Genomic DNA, 8171 nt, shown 5'->3' on the forward strand with positions numbered 1-8171 from the left:
ACACACACATACACACACACACACGTATCTAATGTTTTTTTTTTTTCCTGCCCTTGGACCCTGTCCTTGAAAAGACATCTCCTGGAGCTGCAGCACACACCAGTCAACACTCTGTGTCCTAACACCAGTTTCAGTCCAGTTATTTTGATCTCATGTGTTTAACCAAATGCTGTTTATATTCAACATTTAGCAAATCAGCCAGGTCCTCAAGGGCTGTTTCTTCTAGAATATTTCTCTCCTTCGAATCCCAGAAGGATGTGTTTCACAACTATGTTAACTGCTCAGACTTAAAAACAGCCCATAATACAACACCATACACTTAATGTCTATGCCACAGTTAACACCTGTATCCTCAGTTTTTTTTTTATGTTTATTTGTATACAACTTTTAAAGGTTACACTTCAATTACAGTTATTACAAAACATTGGCTATATTCCCCGTGTTGTACAATACTTCCTTGCAGCCTATTGTACACTGAAGTTTGTACCTCCTGCTCCCCTACCCCTATATTGTACCTCCCCTTTCCAGCTCCCTACTGGGAACCACTAGTGTGTTCTCCATACATGAGTCTGCTTCTTTTTTTTATATTCACTAGTTTGTAGTGCTTTTCAGATTCTACATATAAGTGATATCATAGCATATTTGTTCTTCACCTGACTTGTTTCACTTAGTAGAAAAGTGAAAGAAAGTGTTAGTCACTTAGTCATATCCGACTCTTTGCAACCCCATGGACTGTAGCTTCTCTCTCCATAGGATTTTCCAGGCAAGAATACTGAAGTCGATTGCCATTCCCTTCTCCAGGGGATCTTCCTGACCGAAGGGTAGAACCCAGGCCTCCTGCATTGCAGGCATATTCTTTACCATCTGAAGCAACCAGGGGCTTCATTTCACTTAGTACAGTGCAATCCAAGTCCATCAATAATGCTGCAAATGGCAAAGTTAAATTTTATGGCTGAGTAGGGAGAATCCCAGGGATGGGGGAGCCTGGTGGGCTTCCGTCTATGGGTCACACAGAGTCGGACACGACTGAAGTAACTTAGCAGCAGCAGCAGTAGTCCATTGTGTGTGTATTTATGTGTGTATGTACATACATTAGTTTGAGCAAGGTCAGGGAAGCCTAGTGTGCTGCAGTTCATGGACATGACTGAATGACTGAACAACAACATCATATATACATTACATATATATTATTTATGACACATATATTTATGTGTGTATATATATATATAAATAATATATATGTAATGTGTATATGATGTTGTTGTTCAGTCATTCAGTCATGTCCAATTCTTTGCAACCCCATGAACTGCAGCACACTAGGCCTCCCTGACCTTGCTCAAACTAATGTCCATTGAGTCAATGATGCCATCCAACCATCTCATCCTCTGTCACCTTCTCCTCTTGCCCTCAGGCTTTCCAGAATCGGGGTCTTTTCCAATGAGTCAACTCTTCACATCAGGTGGCCAAAATATTGGAGCTTCAGCTTTAGTCCTTCCAATGAATATTCATGACTGATTTCCTTTAGGACTGACTGGTTTGATCACCTTGCAGTCCAAGGGACTCTCAAGTGTCTTCAGCATCACAGTACAAAAGTATCAATTTTTTGGCACTCAGCCTTTTTTATGGTCCAACTCTCACATCCATATATGACTACTGGAAAAATCATAGCTTTGAGTATATGGACATTTGTCAGCAAAGTGATGTCTCTGCTTTTTAATACACTGTCTAGGTTTGTCATAGCTTTCTTCCAAGGAGCAAGTGTCTTCTAATTTCAAGGATGCAGTCTCCATCTGCAGTGATTTTTCAGCCCAAGAAAATAAAGTCTCTCACTGTTTTCATTGTTTCTCCATCTATTAGCCATGAAGTGATGGGACCATTTGCCACAATCTTACTTTTTCAAATGCTAAGTTTTAAGCCAGCTTTGTCTCTCTCCTCTATCACCCTCATCAAGAGGCTCTTTAATTCCTCTTCACTTTCTGGCATTAGTGGTATCATCTACATATTTGAGGTTGTTGATATTTCTCTTGGCAATCTTGATTCCTGCTTATGCTTCATCCAGCCTGGCATTTTACATGATATACTCTGCATAGAAGTTAAATAAGCAGGGTGACAATATACAACCTTGACATACTCCTTTCTCAATTTTGAACCAGTCCGCTGTTCCATGTAAGGTTCTAAATTCTGCTTCTTGACCTGCATATAGGTTTCTCACGAGGCAGGGAAGATGGTCTGGTATTCCTATCCCTTTAAAAATATTCCACAGTTTGTTGTGATCCATACAATATTCATAGCAACATCATTTACAATTGCCAAGATATGGAAGCAACCCAAAAATACATCAGCAGATACATGGACAAAGATGTGGCATCTGTGTGTGTGGTTGCTTCCATATCTTGGCAATTGTAGATGCTGCTGTTGCTGTAAACATTAAGTGCATGCATTTGTTTCAAATTAGAAAGAATTTTGTTTCTTTTGTATATATACCCAGGATTAGAATTGCTGGGTCATATGGCACTTCTATTTTTAGTTTTTTCAGAGACCTCCACAGTGGCTGCACCAATTTACATTCCCACCAACAGTGTGGAAGGGTTCTGTTCTCTCGGTATCCTTACCAACATTTGTTGTTTGTGCTCTTTTTGATGACAGTCATTCTGACAGGTGTGAGGTGTTGCCTCATTGTAGTTTTGATTTGCATGACGATTTTTTTTCCCCCATGAGTCAGCTTTTTTTATTTTATTTTTGTTACAATATTTCCCTGATGATTAATGAAGTTGAGGATTTTTTCATGTTCCTTTTGGCCATCTGAATTCCCTCTTTGGAAAAATGTCTATTTAGTTTTTCTGCTTGTTTTATAATTAGGTTTTTATTTATTTTTTGAAAATTTTTTTGGTGTTGAGTTGTATGAGCTCTTTGTATGTGTTGTATATTAACCCCTTAATATCATTTGCAAATATTTTATCCCATTTCGTAGGTTGTCTTTTTGTTCTGTTTATTGTTTCCTTTACTATGCAAAATTTTTAAGCTTAAATAGATTCAATTGTTTATTTTTGTTTTTATTTCCTTTATTTTAGAGGATAAATCTGAAAATATTTCGCTGCTACTATTTTTTTAACATTTCTCACATCACTGAAAAACCTGAGAGAGGTCAAGTTCCTCTTTGCTCTCTTTGGTGCCTAACATATAGTTAGAATTCTTTACCTCAAAACAGCTCCATGTTGCCTTCATTCCAGTTAATTCTCTATTAAGTATTCAAGGATATTTAAGATCTGTTTCTGTTTACTGGTTGGCCTTTATGTCTAACTTTTCCATTCCACAGTAGTTTGGGTCACATTATTTTTAATTTCACAGATTTGTCATTCTCTATTTTTCTACATGGCCTTTGCTCAGGCTACTACTTCTTACTGAGGCGTCCTTCATTAGTTGACTCTGCACCATTCATTAAAGCGGTTTTTTTCTTGATACTTATGTCCATTTTCTAAAGACATTACATGTCACCTTATCTTTAATTCTGAAATTAATTAATATTGACTTGTTTTAGAGAATTTTGTGACAGCCCTTGAGTTAATTGGAAACCAACTGAATCTTGAATTGTATATACTGGAAAAAGAAGGCTATGTTTACAGATTTAATCCCTGCCAAGGAAAGTATATTTTAAATGAAGAAACAAATATTGTGTATAGATAGTCTTCCAAATACCCTTTATTAAATCTTAGTACTGTTTCTGGGTAGGGAGGCTTGAAGAGGACCTGTGGTCCTTGGTTCTTGCTAAGGAAACAATCTGAGGTCTAACCCGTGGCAAAAACAAGTTTATTAAGGAAAGAAGAGAAAGAACAGAAAGAATACCTCAAGGCAGAGGTGGGCCAAGCCAGGAGAGGCACTGGCCTGATAATGATGGGGTAGGTGAATTTTTCAAGACAGTTCAGTTCAGTTCAGTTGCTCAGTTGTGTCCGACTCTTTACGATACCATGGATGCAGCATGCCAGTCCTCCCAGGCCATCACCAACTCCTGGAGCCTACTCAAACTCATGTCCATTGAGTTGGTGATGCCATCAAACCATCTCATCCTCTGTCGTCCCCTTATTCTCCTAGATTCAATCTTTCCCAGCATCAGGATCTTTTCAAATAAGTCAGCTGTTCACATCAGGTGGCCAAAATATTGGAGTTTCAGCTTCAGCATCAGTCCTTCCAATAAACACCCAGGACTGAACTCCTTTAGGATGGACTGGTTGTATCTCCTTGCAGTCCAAGAGACTCTCAAGAGTCTTCTCCAACACCACAGTTCAAAAGCATCAATTCTTCAGCATTCAGCTTTCTTTATAGTCCAACTCTTACATCCATACATGACTACTGGAAAAACCATAGCTTTAACTAGACAGGGCTTTTACATATTCATCTAGGCAGGCTTGGACTGACAGATTTATTGATAATTGCAAGTTACCTAACAACAGATCTGTCTTTCCCAAAATCCTGTTTGTGGTAGTCAGATGTCTGTATGTATAGAATATTTATGAACACTTAGTAGGCTCCACTGGACTTCCCTGGTGGCTTAGTTGGTAAAGTGTCTGCCTGAAATGCAGGAGACCTGGGTTCGATCCCTGTGTCGGGAAGATCCCCGGGAGAAGGAAATGGCAACCCACTCCAGTACACTTGCCTGGAAAATCCCATGGATGTAGGAGCCTGGTAGACTACACTCGATGGGGTTGCAAAGGGTTAGACACGACTGAGTGACTTCATACTCATAGTAGGCTCCTGGCTGCCTAAGGTCACTTGAGTACACAGATGTGCATCAAGGGCTTAGATGCCAGAGTTGGAGAAGCCTCTGTGGTTAGTTTGTATTCACTGTGTGCCTAGGACACATGGGGTTGGAAAAGTGTCTGTGGTTATTTTGTAGCATATCTGTGAGCTCTCTTGGGTTCACTAGTGCTTGCCTGGGATGGGGTTTAGGATCAACTTGAATCTTTTTTGGTTAGGCCACCCCTCCTCGCTTATACCTAACTTCCTACCAAACAATACTGGGACGGAAGAAATACACATTTTAAAAAAAAATTATTTATTTTAATTGGAGGCTAATTACTTTACATTATTGTATTGGTTTTGCCATACATTGACATGAATCTGCCCCAGGTGTATATGTGTTCCCCATCTTGAACCCCCCTCCCACCTCTCTCCCCATTCCATCCCTCTGGTTCATCCCAGTACACCAGCCCCGAGCCTCCTGTATCACGTAACTAAGTTTGATTTTCAGCTCTACCGTATATCATGTCTATGACTTTGGACAATTTTGTATTCTAATTTGTGTAAAGCAGTTGCTTACTGGCAACTTTATGTATTTAAGCAAAGACTTAACACATCCTAAGAACATAGTAATAATTCAATAATTATTAGGATAGTCATATTTTTGGTAATCAGTCCCATATTAAACTAAATTCTTACTACTCTACCTGGTTCACTGTGTATATGTCCTTTTTATCAACTCTGCTGTAAGTCATTTAATAAACCAAAATCTTGGTTTGTCATTTGTCTTTCTCGATCCATTGCTCCTAACTGCCAACAACTATTTGCCCAGAAGTGAATGTATAATTAATACTGCTTGTGTGAATATAAAATGAATGTATACCTGGCCATATTGTTAAAAATAAGCTTTATGTTTTACCAGAACTTTAAATTCTTATAAGGCCTAAACATTATATAGAAACATTAACAAATATATATCTTACTGGTCACTTTCTTTCCTCTGGTTTGGGCTGATATTTATAGATTAACTGTTCAGATAAGGTTGAAGTTATATCCTATAGGTGAATTAACTCAAAGAGATTATTTTAAACTTAAATCCACAGGACAGGAACATGTATATAGGGAAAGCTTACCCATCTCAAAAGTTTTGGATCATTAAAAACATGTATGCTGTAATTTTTCTATGATGATCTCCTATTGCAAGTGCATAAGAACTCTGCATAGCAGATTTATACAACACATGCATGGGAAGAGGCATACCTCGTTCAAAAGAGCCCATTATGCTATAGTCACTAGAAAAGAATAAAGAGCTACAAGAAAGTCAGAGGAAGGGGCCAAGTTAATACAACTGACGTGAATCATGGAATGTCTCATGTCAAAAATAAGAAATTAATCAAAGTCCAAAATGCATTTATAAAAATGTATGCTGTTATACTTTGATGACTTCACATTTCAACTACTCTCTGAGAATAATACACATTAATGTTTCTCCCAATGTGCTATATAATTTTCACTTACAATCACATGTGATGCTCAACATATGTATAGTGGCATCCATTCTTCTTTTAGTATCTTCTTAAAAACTATTTACATCTGCTTCTGTGTTAGCACACAGAATCCTCTGTAAAGTGCAATTATGACTTTAGACTTTATGGTAAACAATCAAAATGTCTTTAGTTAATTCAACTAATATTTCAATACAGTAAAACCCCAGAAATGGAGCCACCGATTATTTCAACAATTACATGCTACTTCTAACAGTATATTGCACATGTTTTCATGTAGTCATAACTCACGTTTCTCATATATATATGTGCTCTTTTAAGAAAATAAATTTTCATTTCAATATTAGGTAGACACGAATTTTCATGGAGAGCTATTCAATTTTAACTTATTTTTACCAAGGCTTTGTTTCTTGTTCTGTTGTGAAAAGTCATCCCCTCATTACTTTATAAAAAGTGGCTCACTGATAAGAGAAGTAATACTTATGAATGTGAATTATTGCTCTCTTAAATCATTTATGAGATTATACACTAGTGGATTCAAAGTGTAATTAGGCATATTTAATCACAGAAAATTATAGTTCTTTAATTCCTTTCAAATGGAACATTAATGACCACTGGATCCATGAGTAAGTAAATAGAGAATAGAAGAAGGTGGCAGGGCAATGATGTTACAAAAGAAGGAGAGGCAAAATCTGAACACTACAGTTTCCATTTAGTCGGGCCGCCTTTCTGGCCAACATTTCACTTCAAAAGTCTATTAATTATTGAATGAGCAAGAAGCTAGACTTTATTCTCTAAAACAAAAAATCTAGCAATTGTATTATTTTATGAAAAAGTTCAACAGCAGAAGCATAAACACACTTTTGACATATTTCCTTTTTCTTTCAAAGTTCGTATATGAACATTATTTTTCTTGTATCAGAGGGACTTAAGTGTGACACCAGCTCCCTGTCTTCCCTGACTTTGTCAAACAGAAGAGTGATTGGGTGAGTTGAAAGAGAGAATATTTGACAACTTGATAATACATAGTGAAAAAGACACTGATGTGTCAGGACTGAATTTGTATTTTGGATACTTTTATTAACATGAATGTCTTATTCTTATGAAATTGAATTTATACCATATAAATTAATATTGAATTAATGCTGCATGAAATAAACTATACAGTATAATCTAAAGAATGACTTAGAATTTTTCTGGCTACCTTACATAAAAAGTGAAACTTTTATGTAAATATCACATGCAAAATAAAAAAACTGACAGGATTATGATTCTCTGAATGAACTGGCTTTTTTTTTTTTATCTTGGGAAAAGTCTCTTATTTAATTAATACTATTTTTAGTGATTGCAATAGAACTGTCAAATTTTTAAAAATATATTGATGTGAAAAATCTAAGTGTGAGAAGATTGTTTTTAAATTAATTCCTTGATAAGGTATATGTATTTTTTTTTACTTAGAAGAGAGACTTTATTCTATTTATTTTTTTCCCTCTTTTTTTAATTTATTTTAATTGGAAGCTAATTACTTTACATTATCGTATTGGTTTTGCCATACATTGACATGAATCTGCCCCGGGTGTACATGTGTTCCCCATCTTGAACACCCCTCCCACCTCCCTCTCCATCCCATCCCTCTGGGTCATCCCAGTTCACCAGCCTTGAGCATCCTGTATCATGTATCGAAACTGGACTGGTGATTCCTTTCACATATGATAATATACATGTTTCAATGCCATTCTCCCAAATCATCCCACCCTCGCCCTCTTCCACAGAGTCCAAAAGACTGTTCTATACATCTGTGTCTCTTTTGCTGTCTCATATACAGGGTTATCGTTATGTATATTTTTAAACAAAAGGAGTTAAAAATGCCTCACTTTACTGTCCTCTTAAGTTATATGACACTATCTGGAATATATTAGTAAAAATTCATGT

The 8171-nt window shown here is 36.7% G+C and overlaps 1 non-coding gene across 1 annotated transcript; it reads left to right on the forward strand.

Annotated features, from left to right (window-relative positions):
* The first annotated feature begins 4535 nt into the window (after positions 1–4535).
* On the forward strand, positions 4536–4608 carry TRNAF-GAA (transfer RNA phenylalanine (anticodon GAA)). Its single transcript has one exon. It is a non-coding gene; the product is annotated as a tRNA-Phe (tRNA).
* The last annotated feature ends 3563 nt before the right edge of the window (positions 4609–8171 follow it).

Source organism: Moschus berezovskii, chromosome 1 (assembly GCF_049115385.1).
Source record: "Moschus berezovskii isolate FMDL1 chromosome 1, NW_MosBer_1.0, whole genome shotgun sequence".
NCBI classification, from domain to species: domain Eukaryota; kingdom Metazoa; phylum Chordata; class Mammalia; order Artiodactyla; family Moschidae; genus Moschus; species Moschus berezovskii.